Source organism: Nipponia nippon, unplaced genomic scaffold, assembly GCF_047370975.1.
Source record: "Nipponia nippon isolate SJK-2023a ecotype South Korea unplaced genomic scaffold, ASM4737097v1 scaffold_4, whole genome shotgun sequence".
In the NCBI taxonomy this organism is placed as follows: Eukaryota; Metazoa; Chordata; class Aves; order Pelecaniformes; family Threskiornithidae; genus Nipponia; species Nipponia nippon.
Window position 1 is genome coordinate 3,745,141 of NW_028262358.1, and position 14,996 is coordinate 3,760,136.

Below are 14,996 nucleotides of genomic sequence, written 5' to 3' on the forward strand. Positions count from 1 at the left end.
ATCCCTCTTGTATACATACGTGCGCCTTGTGAAACCCGAATCTCTAGGATTTTGCAGTAAGATCCAATTTCAGCATTGACAGTCATTCATTCACTCATTCATTCATGGAAAAAGATACATGGGCTTCATCCTGCCCAAGTATGAAAGCTATTTTTTTCCGAGGCGTATTGCATGCCGCAGCCAGCAACTGGCTGCCCTGTTTGGGACGTGTCCTTTGTAGAAGATTCCCCTATTACATCAGCTCAGACATCAGCTTGCAAGGAAGCTTCCAAGTGGGAAAGCATATGATTTTTACTTTGGCACTGCGATACTACTACTAATAAAAAGAGTAAGCATTTTTTGCTATAGCCTGGAAAGAGTTTGCAAAAGTCAGGGTTTCGTATAAAAATAGCTGCATGTCCACATCGGTTAGTTTCTCTAGGAAACTTAAAAAAAAAAAAATTTTTTTTGATAGCTTTACCCTGCACTGCCCAGCCACATTAAGCCACAGTAAACTACATTCTTATGGTTGTCATAACATTTCGCTCTGTGTTGCTTGTGACGTGAATAATCTATTAAGATATATAAGGTGCAAAATGCTGCCTTTATGTCTCTGAGTTCCTGCAATCTGCTGTAACAACCCAGCGCAATTACTGCCGGAGTGGTGCAGGAGTGACTCCTTGCCACTGCCGCAGCCGACCAGAGGGTCCGGGCCAGTGACTCCGGGCAGGCTTGGCCACAGCCGTCGGGGCTGCGGGGACCAGCCTTCCTCCCGCTGTACTCCCCCTCCTCCTCCCCTATCCCAGCCTGTCATCAATCTTACTAAAATGACAGCAGACAGATGTTAGCCTTTGCAAAGATCAGATGAAATCTATGGCTTTAGGGCTGTTCACCAAGGAGCGGAGTAGTCTACACCAGACACGGGCACCAGCAGTCACCTCCTCTGCATCAACCCGCCTCGAATCAGTTTGGCAGCCATCACAGTCATCTCTCCTCAGGCAACCCACATCCTGAAATAGATTTTGACAAACTTTAATATTTTAGCCTCTCCATAGAGTTGTGGTTTGTTTCTTTTTTTTTTTTTTATAGCAAGATTGCTCATTCGAAACTTTTTTGGGCGAGAGTTTTGAGTGTGTTTGGGGCAATGATGGGAGGGGGCTTGTGTTTGCAGCCACACACACAAGCAGCTCAGGAGTGCACAGGAGTGGGACTTCATTTGGGTTTAGTACACTTGGCCCTTCCACGTTCGGTAACCTGAATTCTGCTAGCAAAGGGGAGGGAAGGAAAAAAAAAAGGAAAAAAAAAAAGATTACTCCATGGCATAAATATGCTGTATGTGCCCTTGTCTCATGCAATTTCTTTACATCGATGTGCAGGAATATTTATCCCCAGTAGAAATGTTTAACTAATCTGGTAAATGTCAAGCCATATGGTGTACATTGTAAGGATTTCATCAGGCCTTTTTAACTCTTTGTGAAAGTCTCTCCCGCTCTTTCTCTATGCTTCCCCCCTCCTTTTTTTTTTTTTCCCTTTTTTTTTCCCTTTTGTTGCTGCCCCGCCAGAACCTACGAGGAAGGAGATAGTGTGCGTAATGTTATTAGCATTAGTTAGATCAGGGATGTGATGTTCACGGTTTATAATAACAAGCAATATTAGCCAGAAGTGCAACTCATAAGGCACCTTTACACTGGGTGAAGAGATGCGCTGAATGTAATTTTTATCAGCGGTGACCTGCAGATCATTAATGCTTTTTTAAAAATAAACTGTCCACCCCAACAATGCACAAAAATCTCAGGGGCTACCTCATCTCTTATCGCTTCCTTTGAATAATCAAGTCTTTACAACAAATAAACTGCAGTTCTCCAGCACTTTCAAGTAAAGGAAATGTTTCTGTACTGTAATATCTAGTGTATCTCCCAGAAAGATAGAGTGCAATTTACAATAAGCAATATCAAAAAAGAATAAACTGTTATGCTCATGCCAATCCTTATTCATGGCTTTATAACAAGACATATCTGTTTTCTTCCTATAAATCTTGACTCTATTTTTAGAGTTTGCAAATAATGACTCCAGTCTTTGGCTGCCTGCCACTTCTGTGAAAAACTAGAATAGCCACAGTGCAAGCCTACAATATTGGGGGGAAAAAAAAAGTTAAAAAACAAAAGGAAAAAAGAGAGAGATCTTGTTGTACTCTGTGTATTCCCTACCAGGACAGACCATTCAAGATAGTGACAAGCGATGCAAATGTGCAGAACATGTTAGAGAAAGCAGGAGCAGGCTGGAAATTTGGCTGAACTTCCGCACCGATTTCAGAATCCTTTTACCGAAAACAAATTGCAATGGCCCACACCTACGTGGGCCCTTTGCCAGATCGCCGGCAGGCGCTTGCACCCAGCAAGCCATGAGCAAGCCTGGACTTCTCTGCTGGGCACCACTGCTGCCTTTTCATCTTAGGGGCCACCAAACCTGCTTTTAGCATCTGTTGATGGAGACAGCCTCTGAGGGCAAAGGATTATAGAGCATTTCTCGCTGTAGTACAGCCCAGGAATAAAAAAAAAAACTGACAGGAGAAACCACCACCTTCAGCCGTAGCCTCTGGACATTTTAGAGTGGTGGAAGGCTAGGGTGGGGGAGCTGCACGTGAAGGAAAGGATAAGATCTGGGTGGCTGGGAATGGGGAGGGAGAAGAGGAATGTAGTGAAGGAGGCAGAGAAGGACAAGCAGGGAAATGACAGCATTCAGATAAATTTAGCTCTGAATCCAAACTTTGGGGGAAGGGAAGGCGTTTCCTGCCCCAAACCTCTGAACTTGCTGAAATTCTCCCATATCACGAGTGATTTACCTGTAAAGAGAACTGAAAAGGGGGAAAAAAGACGAAGAAAATCGAAATAAACAATTCTCTGCTGTTTAAACAATCTTTCCATCCTACTCCCCCAGGGTCAAATGTTCAGGCACAAGGACACAAACAAAAAAAGAAAGAAAGAAAGGAAAATCACTTTTAAAAGAGGATCTTTACACAAATGCATTAGCCCCAGTTTTCATCAATGTAACGACAGTATATCAACTGTTAACACAAAGTGCCTTCCCCACATACCTGCCAGTTCCCTAACTCCAAAATATTTATTGGTACATTATACTTAACATTTCGTCATTATTAAGGACATTGGCGAGTAATAGTGCGACAGCTACCAGTGTAGTTATCTGAGCTTTGTTATGTGCAAGCATTTTGGGAAAAGGAAGGAGAGGCAAGGCTAAGTTGCAAACACATTTAAAAAAAGAACAAGATGACAAACATTAATAATTAATCAGAAGCGCTAGTCCAAGACTTTTACTGTGAAAGCTGTGAGATGAATGTATCTATTAGCCATGTATATTTTTTTAAAAATTTCTCACACTAATGTGTTTCTAATAACAGCATTATCTGGCTGTATAGACAGCTCATGCCCGAGCAGCCTCTCAGTATTCAGGAAGTTGTTGACAAAGACTTCTGCAATAGCCTGTGTGATTTTGTCTTATTTCCTTTAATTGAACCAATAAGACCTGCGCTCCTGCACTCCTGACCTTTGCTCAGAAGGCTAATTTGAGATTAGGGTAGCCTGAAAGTAAGAAATAGGGAGTGTATTTTTAAAGCGCAGAAACATTTCTATAGTAATAGGAGATTAAGATAAATTTCAGTACTAGGATCCTTTCAGCCCCAAACCACTCTGCTCTTAAAGGGATCTTTGGAAGGACTTCGGCAAGGCAATGTAGTATCCTAATTTCAGAAAAGTTAAATTCACTCAGCTTTGTCTTTGTGCTGAGTGGTTTAGGGCTTGTAATAAAGATGATACCCATGACTTTGAGTCCTTGGTGTCTTTACAGTCACCCAGTAGGACATTCAGAAGTCCCTTAGGAAAACTTGCACAAGAGCATAAAATATGTCATGCCAGATAAATGATTCTTTGTGGTTCTTATTCTGCTCTAGTACTGAAGGCTGCAATACTTCAGCCACGTGTAGTAGCCAGGGAATGAATGAGAGAGGCTCCTTGGTGGGAGAAGGAGACCCCAAGCGATTTGGGAGAAGATAGGAGAACAAATGTTTTGATTACAGCTGTGAACATTATGCCAATATAGTAGAGAGATCCTGCTGCATGACTCTGTGCCAAAATACAGAAATACATTTCCCAAATGAAAAATGGGACTAAACCGCGGGGGGAGCGTGCGTGTTTTTAATATGTGTGGATTTACTCCATGTGTTCTTAGGCACAGCGATAAACAAAGAGAGAAGCTGTCTGAGGGGCTGACCACGACCCAGGATCCAGCGTCTACTCCCGCTTCTGCTCTTGCCCCTGTAGCTCTGTGGCTGCAGGAGTGCCTGGGTGTGCTGTGCCTTCAGCCTCACCAGCCTACATGTGAGCCAGCCTCGATTTAAAAGGAAACCTAGAAAAGCCGATACGGGGTTTTCTTCTTGGGCTTCCCTTTCGCCGTGCACTCCATACGGCACCAGCTTATGTTTTCTCATAACACAGGGGCTGGAGGTGCAGAGGTGTGCTTTTCACAGGGAGCAAGAGGCAGCAACAAGCTGCTGTGCTGAATCTGTACCCCCTACCATGTAGAGAGGGGATAAAAAGAAGGAGCCAGAGACCAGTTAACTTATCTGCACTGCCCTTCTGCAGTGCTGTATACAGAAAGCTCATATTCAGAGCCAGAATAATGTTTCCCTCAGCTGCAATGTTCAAATAGGGCTGATTGTGCTGTCCTATACAAGGACATTCACGAAGTCAGGAGGAATACGTCAAGCAGCGCGGCTGCAGGTAAAAGACCCAACAGTTGCTGCTGCAACGTGGATTTAAAGGCTGTTCCCTCTATTTACACATGTAGATATTGTAATGCTGCTATGCAAACAGTCCTCTGTGGACTTTTGCTTGTGGATTTTATTATAACACGTTCCCGACTCTGAATGGCACCTTTCCTCTGCAATATCTGCTGTTGTGCCCTTTATGCTTTACCTTCTGACTCTCCTCTGGTTTTGTTACTTTTCTTGCTGGCAGGATTTAAAAAGTAGGAGATGAACTTTCCCTTCTCTAAGTGATGCTCACGGCATGTGAGCTGCAGTTACGTTGTATTCCCTGAACTTTGCAGCCACTGGAAACACGAACAGTATGTCAACTTGTTCCTGTCTTTGCAAGAGAATTCAAGGTCAAGCTGACCAGTGAACTCTCATATTTAAACAGAGTAAGTCAATGCTCATCTACAGCACCGAAACTGCCTCTAGGAAAGATGTTAACCCTGTGCTGGGCCTCCAGACAGCGCAGGCCATGTCATGGCTTTTAAAGCAGTTTTCTGCTGCTGTCAATAAGAGCTGGACATACTGCATATGTCTACCGGGCCTAAACAAGTGTCCCTTCTTTGGATGGGCGCCGTGCACGGGAGGCCCTCAAAGGGTTAATACATGCCATTCCTGAGTTCAGTGAAGGGACAGGGAGAGCCGAACAGCGGGAATTTCAGGATGTTAATAGCCTCTTCTCTTCCGATTGGCCCAGAACGAATGCAGGGTACAGTAAATTGTCCTTGTCAGCTTAGCTCACATGATGATATGCTTTATTTCTAGACATGCCTTGAATCTGTCCCTTGAATTTATGTTCAGAAAATAAACACTTCCAGACGGCAATAAAGCATTCAGTTGTAGCTGGCTGTTGCACAGTCTCAAGCCAACCGAAGCCATTTGCTTTAGAGTTTCTAGAGCTTGCAAAGCTTCGGCTCTGTGCTTGTGCGTCCTTCAGTTCCCGCTCATGTTAGCAAGTGCCCCCCCTTGGACATAACGCAATGTCCCAACTTACTTAGGAAAGCTCCAGAGAGTGTCACTTGGTTTCCACGCAGGCACCATCCTGAAAGATGACATCGGGCCACCTCGTGCACGCAGAGTGACCCTCCTGTCTTTTATAGCAGCCAACACTGAGAGAAGAAAAGAAAAGAAATCATTTAATGGCAGCAAGTTGCAAAATGAAGATATCAATGATTCAGGATATGAATTTCCTACCATAAAAAAAGTAAATTAAACAGCTGTTACATTTTTGTCTGATGTGGCTAAGGAAACAACTAGTGGCTGGCTGATTTACTGATTAGGAAGGTTGTATGCAATAATCTCCAGGTGTTACTGATAAACGCCCAAATAGAGCTGCAGTGTTTGTTTGCAACCAGTAATTTTATGGCTATCCTTTCTCTCCTCAGTTCCCCTCAATAACACCAGTTTACAACCGCACAGTTACAGTATAGGGGAGTTTGGCAAAAATCAATGGTAAATGCGCATATGAGACAACAAAAGAGCAATACAAATAGAAAAAGCCTAATTACAGCTTTAGTTTATTAGAGGTGTGTGGATATTAAAATGCTTTCTTCAACCCAAAGGCACCAGAAGAAGAAATATTCAGTTATATCCACCATGTTTAGGGTTGGGCAGCCGGCATCCAAATATTACACCTGGAACATGCCTGAAGAGCCCCGTGCATAGGTGGTTTTCATTTTTCTCCCGCTTGACATAACGCAAAATACCTGCTCAAGTCCATTCCTACTCAAAAAAGCACCCTCACAGGAACCCACACGGGGCCAGAAGCAGCTTGTCTGTCAGCTGAATGTGTCTGATAGTGAAATAATTCGATAAGACATCTGGAGAAGTGCAGGGGTTCTGTTCTAGATTATAAACTCATTAGGAGATAAGGATGCAAAAATAGGAATACTCCAGGTATCAGGTGGAGCTGGAGTAAATTCCCATGGATTGCTTGTTGGTGAGAACAGCTGCCTGCTATAGTACCAAATGGGCCATAAAAGGGGGTGACCACAGAGGTGGTGGATCTCCCACCCCACAAGTGGGGAACTGGGAGCGGGGGGAGATAGCCAACAGACCTAACATGGGGGACCGGCACAGAGGCTGGTGGCAGGGGACATTCACTGGGCCAGTTTCCAGGCAAGACACACACGAGAAAGCATCCCAACAGGGGAGGTAAATTCCTGCTGAACCATTTCTTTCCTTTTTCCCCCCCAGCACCAGGCCAGATGCCTCCCATGCAGCAGGGATGCGGAAAACGTTCTCGTGGCTGGTTCAGCAACGGTGTTCAAAAGTTTTTACAATTCATAGGAAGCCAAAGGGCAATTATGCTTAACACCCCCCCTCCTTTTCTCTAGCTATCTTGCTTTCTTCTGTTTCTCATTCGCTCTCATTCCCATCCTTCCTTTCCTCTTCTCTTCCCTTGATCCCATTCAGGGACTCCAAAGGACTAATTCAGCACAGCACTGGCAGAGATAAGTTAAAACAATGAGCAGATTTGCAATTAGGGAGGGTTTTAAGGATTGGGAATTGTGCATGTTTTACAGCCATCTCTTGCTGGCGATGGGGACTTCATCTTCAGTAGATACAGCTCCTTCCTTAGCTGCCACGGCCCCACCCTCGGGAATCAAGTGAAATTCCACATTTACACTAAAGTGCTGCCGTATTTCAAATATACCCCATTGAAAAAAAAAAGTTAAAAATGTATGCTGTACTTTGGCCGGGGCTGATTATCAATGGTGTACATGCCTTTAAAATCCTTTGTTAATGAGGTATCCTTATTACCATAATCAAACACGCTTAGAAACTTGTCACAGATAAGCAAAATTCTTTACATTCTTTGCTCTGCACTTTCTTTTGACATCTCTTCCCCATCCCCCTCCGTGACTGCTTAGCTTCTGAAGGTTATGGACCGGTAGCGCTGGAAATTGAAGTCCTCTGTTTACCCACACAAGCGAAGAAACAGTCAAAGCTTCCTCACTCTGCTGCAGAACTGACCTGAACAGTGACCTGAAGAGACCACCCTCCTGAGAGAGGAGAGGTCACCGAGCCTCCACGCAGGATCTGCTCAGGGCATCCTCTGCAGAGAGAGCAAGGCAGAGATTGCAAATCATCCAAACTGTGCCAAATTATGTGTGAAGGTTTTGTAATGCAGACTACTGTCCACCAGGGATTAAATTAAGAACATCAAACCCAACACAGAAAGAATTTCATTTTATACTTAAATTCAACTTGCAGTGTCTTATTTAATGCATTTTATCAACCCCTGTGTCCCAAAACATCTCACCACCAGAAAATACTTAAATAAATTGGGCAATTTTTGCAGACGGCCATACAAATTTAGCATGAAAGACTCTTGCTTTTAATTTGTTCATACAGAACACGGACTCAGCCAGCCACTCGGGCGGCCATTCCCGTTCATTCCAGAAACCATCCCTTCTCCCTGTGTTTACAGAGTACCTGTCTAAATAGCAGAAAAACTTGATTTAAATGTGAGTGGTCTGACATGAATCAAGTGATTGATAATTAGAGCAAAGTTAGAAACGTACTCAGCTCAGACAGGGGAGTTTGCACATCACTACATGTCAGCATCCGCTGCTTCTCATCCCGAGACTGGACCATTTCATCTGAAATCACAAGCCACAACAGCATTTTTCATAAATCTGACTCCTTGTTACATAAATATACATCTTACTGCTTGTTTTTTTAAGCCTATGAACAAAGGTTCTGTTTTACTGTAGCCTTTAACATACAGATTTTCTTAATTTTAGATTTGAGAATGTTTCCGAGAAGTAACTTTAAAAAAAGACACAACCTGCAAGGGTAGGAAAAAAAGACTAAAATCTCCCATGGAAGGGTATGAAAACTGCCCATTTTTAAATACATGCTGTTTGCCTGGAACTCTCTGATGGCTACATTAGGGTTATGATAATATATCAACCACATTCTTAGGGCTCAGTTAACCCTTATGCAACTGGGAAGGATACTTAGCTGCACTGTAGGAAGCATACTTAGTCCGAAACGCTATTTATTGCCTTTATTTAAAGCGTGACGATGGAGGCCAAGGTTGTGAGGTCTTGTCCTTGTGTTGTCCAGCTGGCTTTCAGACCTGAAGCTTCCTAAATCCTTTTGCTTCGGTGATGCTATCAAGCACTTTTCAACTGCCTTTTGAGCTGGTGTGGAAGGAAAGGGAGGGTTTCTTCCCCCAGGCACCTGGCAACACAATTAAGCCTATGGGAGATTTGTGGATTCCCAACAGCCCATTTCCAACACCACCTTTCTCTGAAACCATCCTTTTCCAACCTGAGAACAGCAGGTAAATACTGAATATATCTTCATGTTACTCATGAGAGTAATGTATTACCACTACCTTACAGCTGGGAAACTGAGGCATAAGGATTGAATTATTGGCTTATGGTCACACTAAGAACCTGAAGTAAGCCAAGTTATGAGTCCTGAGGACCACTCCAGCTCTTTCACTGCAAAACCATGCTGACTCCTCTGCAGTTCCTTCCTCTGAGGAAAAAACCCAAACCCCCAAAACCCACAAGAATAAAACAAAACAAAATCTTGGGCTGGTAGATAGAAGCCAGCTCAAAGTAAAAAGCTGAGGAAAATTCATGCTTCTGAATATATGAAAATTTGATTACTAAACTTACCAGAATGATTGTAATCGGAGCCTAAGTGTGTAAAGTAAACAGAATATACTAAGAGAATAGAACATTGCCCATATATATGTAAATATATATCTACTTTATGTTAAACAATAACATTCCAATTCTCCAACTAGTAGTATTCAGTTAAACTTATTCCCAAACATTGGCACTCATTAGCACTCTAACTTTGGTGGCCGAGTATCAATAAATGTGTGAAGAGCAGCCGCTGAAAATATACGTGTTACTTTAGAAAGTGGAACAACAACTTCTACAACATAATATTATGTCATTAAAACTCTTGATACTCGTATCATCCTCTGTATTGATTGATTATGACTGCTCACGACCTTGTAAGGCAGTAAAATCCTATAATTTTAGACGGCAGGGGACCCAATCCTGTTCTGGAGCTCTGATCCAAAGCATGGTTTGAGGTAGGCTTTTGCCTGAAGAGCCGAATGCTTATGCGAGGCTACGCAGATTGGGCTGTACAATCTGACAAAGTACTTGGCTGCAATGCTGCCTATTGAAAAGTCAGCATTTGCCAGGAGTTACCACACAATTATAGGGATGACTGTAGCATCTCCGACAAGACAGTGTGGGAACTGCAGGATAATGGTATCTCTTAATGGTGATGGCTGTAATGTAGGTTAATGGGATCGTCTTTTCTTTTCCCTGGGAGAATTCATGAATTCTTCCATTCAGTGACATTATTTTTAGTAGCAAATGAAGGATTTGATTCGGACCTGAAGATGTTTTCACCAGGAGGTTTGTTTTTAGTGAGGATCCCGTTCAACTAACTGAAACCAAAACCAGTACGATTTCTCTGCGGAGCGGTGAGGAAGGCTCACTGTACACACTGGCACCAGTTTGCCCCAGCGTGTTTGGTGCTGCCCATGTTTCGGAGAGTCCGTCTCTTGGGCTCATGTCACAGCGTGTCCCGACTGCGCTCCTGGTGGCAAACACTCTGATGCAGCCCACTGAGCTGAGCCAAAATCCTTTATGCACTGAACTCCACCGCATGGGACATCAGGGGTTTTGTAAAGTATTTTTTGGCTTACGGTTGAAGTTTATCATTGATCTGAAGGCAGATCTTCCCAGCCACGTCCCTGTCCCTGCTTATTGCTGCGCTGCCCGCTCCGTCCTGCCCTTCAAGCCTTGCTGGTGAGGATGCTGGAGGGCACGGGCTGTTTGTCCGTACGAAAACCAAACTTTGCTGAGTTATCAGAACAAGGCACGCTTGGCTGTCAGCTTATCAGCCAGAGGAGGGGGGGGGGGGGGGGGGGGGAAAGGGTGCAGAAGAGCACACGGCTCTCCTTTCATTTCTTATGTGCGCTGCCAAGGCCCTAGCTGGGCAGCTGAACGGGGAGGAGGACTGACGGTTTTGCAGTGGTGAAGCATCACCCCCCTCCTAGCATAGCCCCCAGCGCTGCTTTCCAGGTGGTTTTGCTGGGCGCTGGCGAGCGATCCAGCTGGCATCCCACACCGAGGCAGAAACAACCCTTCAGAGGGGATCCTGTCTGCCCTTTCCTCCTCTCTCCTCCCCTTGCTCGCTCTTTCTTTCTCTCCCCACTGTAAGCCACAGCCTGGCCAGGGTGCCGCAGCTCCGGCGCCGAGGACCGTGGCCGGTGGTCTGCCCCTCCGGCAGCCCCGGCGGCGAGCGAGGCTTTGGCGGTGTGTTAATTGCCCGTCGGCCGCCCGCCAAACCCATCTCCCATTTACTGATTGCCGACGTGACCCGCGTGAGCGAGCGAGCGCGCCGGGTCAGGGCTCGTGGGGGCCAAGTTCAAGGGCACAGGCTGGTACAGACGTATAAACAAGGGAATGGTATGTAAGCAATAAAGACATAAAGGTTAGGATCAGGGCTAGCAGTACAATAAACAGCTGTGATAACCCGGTTTGTTTATAGATAAAGAATTTACTGTAAAATCCGCAACGTGCAGGATACATTTGTTAACGCTTTAAGGGACGTATATTTTTAGATCCTTTTTTATTTTTTGTTCTGTGTACTGAGAAAATGTCTCCAAACATCCTTTTTTTCCCAACTTACTTTTAAATCAAGCCCAGGAAACGCATGCTTATCACATTAGCTAGAAATTTTTCCCTTCTAAAATGCCTCCGAACAAGCCAACGCTGTTCCACAGGAGTTTAAAACTGCTGCTACAACAAATTCAGAAAGGCAGATAGCCTAGTCCTTAATACTTACAGCTTCCTATTAAAGCACCCATGTTTCAAGCAAGGAACATCCCTTTACATCCCATTTTTCCTAATTTAGTTTTAATAAAAGTAAGTAGAGTAAGTACAATTTCATTAGGGCTCTTGTAAATTTTGCACAGTGTATGTTTTGCCAACTTCACTTTTAAAATATATTTCAGAGTGTAGCCAAGCGTTTTGCGAAATTACCATGGTGCTTCTTAACTGTCCTGTGAGGCTCCCATCAGAAGTACAATATATTGTACTGTAACTATTGATCCAAATGGCTACATTTCTAAAGCAGAAAATGATTGTGTAGTGAAAGCAGTGCAGAGGTGCAGTAAAATGCCCTCAAGTATATAAAGACATAAAGATTAAAGTCACCCTGCAGATTCCCTTTAACTCCTCCAAATCCACTGTGTAATGTGTTCTTTTAGGATAAATCAAAAACTTTGTACAAATTAACATGACAGGTGCCAGTGTTCATAAATAAGATTGCTCCTCACCGTCAGGAGGCTCAAAGAAAGTTTACTTTGCTTTAAATACATGCAAAAGCTGTTAATTAAATTCCCAGATGTCAAAAGAACATCTGAATATCTAGAAGGCAAAATATCACCCCGAAATTTGTCAGCCAGAACACGTATCCAGGATAAGAAATTGAGACTTCAGTACACAGGATGCCCTAGAGTGTTAATACCAACAATTTTCAGTTCTGTGGTTAGTCTTCAATAAAGTTTAATGCATAGGTGGAGTCTGCCATAAACTCTTTCTCCTCCATAGCACCAAAGTGCCTTTTCTAAACTTCGGAATACACTTTTTAACAGCACAGCTGTTGTTAGTTAGTAGCACGTATGTTACATACGACTTGTAAAAAGCATTTGACTGCAGGACGAATATACTTGCCCTTGCATCGCTTTCACGTTCATTCTTGGGATATTTTTTGGTACCAGCTGTCTTCAACACCTTTAACCTTCCCCTAATGACACCAAAAAGCAGGATACGTGTTGGACGGGGCTCCTAACACACTTGCACAGCACAATCAAGCTCTGACCATGAGCAGGGCTCTTCAGCTCCTCTGTAGCCTAATTAATAAATAATGACAGCATACCAATAAACTATACCATTTAATGCCTGCTCTGAGCCAGATTCTTCTTTGGCCTGTTTCTGCTTCCACTGTACTCGTGAATAAACACTCAAGGTGAAATATTTCCCCCAGCCAAGCTGATGGCCGAATTCTCCAGGATTATAAGGGAACTGGTAGATCCTAAACAGATTAATCTTTGAAGAAGAAAACCTTTCAGTCCCTGGCTCCTGGCTGCTCCTGTACACAAATAAGGTATTTTGAGTCTGTGTGTGCTTCAGGAGCTCTGTCACTGAAATAATCAGTTGATCAAAACATCCTTATAAGTCAAATTCTGGCCCTCTCTAGCTCTGGTCAAAAGACAGATGGATGAAAAGACATTGCTAATGCAAACCCCTATCACGCCTGGGGCCTTTCCCCTGCACAATTATCCCGCCTGGATTATTCCTCCAGGACTGTGACTGATTTACACACTACAGGAGTGTATCTCATCTGGGAAACAAGCGCAGCTTTTTAATTATTCTCTGCACCGCGGTAGCACCTCCAGGGTTTCAGTCGAAGATGCTGTGCTCGGTGCTGCACGTTGCAGGACAGGATGGTGCCTGCCCAAATTGCTTCCCATCTACCGCACAATTTGGGCAGAGAGAGGCAACACAAAGCAACAGTAAAATGACTGCAGTTCGAATAATAAGCAATTGTCGTAACACCCTACCTGCCTCACCATCTTCAAGGGCTTGGAGGAGTCACTGTCCAAAAGGAGTTTGAAGAAGGAGGCTTGGCATGGGTGTCGTGGGGAGCTGTACAGTAAAAGCCTGATGGTGCTGGCCAAAATTATTTCCTGAAAGCATAAATAAAAGGACAGCATTTTAGGAAGGGCTCTGACAAGGAGGACGACGCTTTCATGTGAAGTGTGGTAGGAAGGAGACAGCGAACGGAGGCGACAGGAGATGGCACGGAGGCTGTAGCAGATTCAGTCCTCCCTGGAGCCCAGAGCTGGGCTGGGAAGGGGGGTACCCCTCTGCCTGCCGGGGTGGAAGGAACCGGGGCGGAAGGAACCGGGGCAATGCGAAGGCATGGCTTAGGCCATCTGCCTCCAAACACCCCTGCACACTAAAACCATCCATTACAGGTACGGCAAGCAGCAGTAACAAGGAATTAGTTTGCAACAAGCTTGGTCCCTACAACTGCATCTTCACTACCATCAAGGAAAAAAAAAACCAACAACACTACCCCCTGCCCTGCAGGGTTAACCATAATTCATTTCCAAAGACTCCAGTCACTACTGATACATCTGATCTGTGGAGAAAACTGTTTGAAGTGGGACAGCATGCCTGTGTCCTTCCCAGCGAGGCCACCCATGCCTCGACATCTCTGGACTGAGCGGGGACAAGCATAGAGGATGCAGATAAGTTGGACAAGAAGCTCCCAGGTCCGAGCTCCAGCAGCTGCTTCCATCCTGCGCATCTATCCGAGAAAGACACTGCTGGAGGGGACCCTCACTGGCCACAGGAGGCATCATCAGAGCCGCGAGCTGGCCTTCAAACTACTGGGTTTGCACTTAGAAGAAATGAAGAACTGTAAGCAGGAAGAACAAAAAAGAATAAATACCTAGTTCTGGTCTGCTTCCACAGGTAACCAATGGAGGGGCCACACGTGTGCTGGGGAGTTGCAACGCGTTTCCCTTTTGAAATTGGCGGTCCCAGCTATTATGTGACAATTATCTGTGAATTCAGATTTATGAGATTCCTTGCCCGGCCAATAAAACCAGGAGGGAAATAGAGAGATGTCCATAAATGACATATTTTCATGCTTTGTGCAACCCGTCCCTGCAAAGCACTTTTGAGCAGCTAAGCAATTTACATCTAATAGCAAAGTGTTTTTTAATCAGTCAGATCAATTTGTGCAGAATTGGTACATTAGGTATAGCCATATAGCAGAGATCCTTATAGCAAAGGTTTAGAAGTAATTGCTCCCTGACCCACTGAACACTGTATTACTATAGAAGTTTGTATTCTATTAAGAGTTAATAAGTGACCAAAATCTAGACTAATACACTGTCAGGGTTCATTATCATTACAGGTTCTTGCTATTTTTCCAGTGTCTTTTGCTCTGCCCTTCTTGCTACATATGGAAAACCTATATCAAGATGGTTGCCATGGCAATGAAAAGATTTGCATGTGTCTTATCTATCTATTTAAATACCTTCTTATGGTTTATAACTACCATAATACATCCCTCCAGCCCTGCTCATTGCTAATTTAGAGCTAGCCCAGTGTGTCTGAGGTCA

General features: G+C 44.2%; 1 long non-coding RNA gene across 1 annotated transcript in view; it reads right to left on the minus strand.

The window, feature by feature from the left end:
• Positions 1-809: 809 nt before the first annotated feature.
• LOC148053067 (uncharacterized) overlaps positions 810-14,996 on the minus strand; it is a 105,969-nt gene continuing 91,782 nt past the window's right edge. The window contains exons 5-9 of the long non-coding RNA XR_015708905.1: positions 13,422-13,547; positions 8,332-8,409; positions 7,781-7,862; positions 5,799-5,913; positions 810-989 (exon numbers count right to left, since the gene is read on the minus strand). This is a non-coding gene — a long non-coding RNA (uncharacterized LOC148053067). The remainder of the gene's footprint in view (positions 990-5,798; positions 5,914-7,780; positions 7,863-8,331; positions 8,410-13,421; positions 13,548-14,996) is intronic.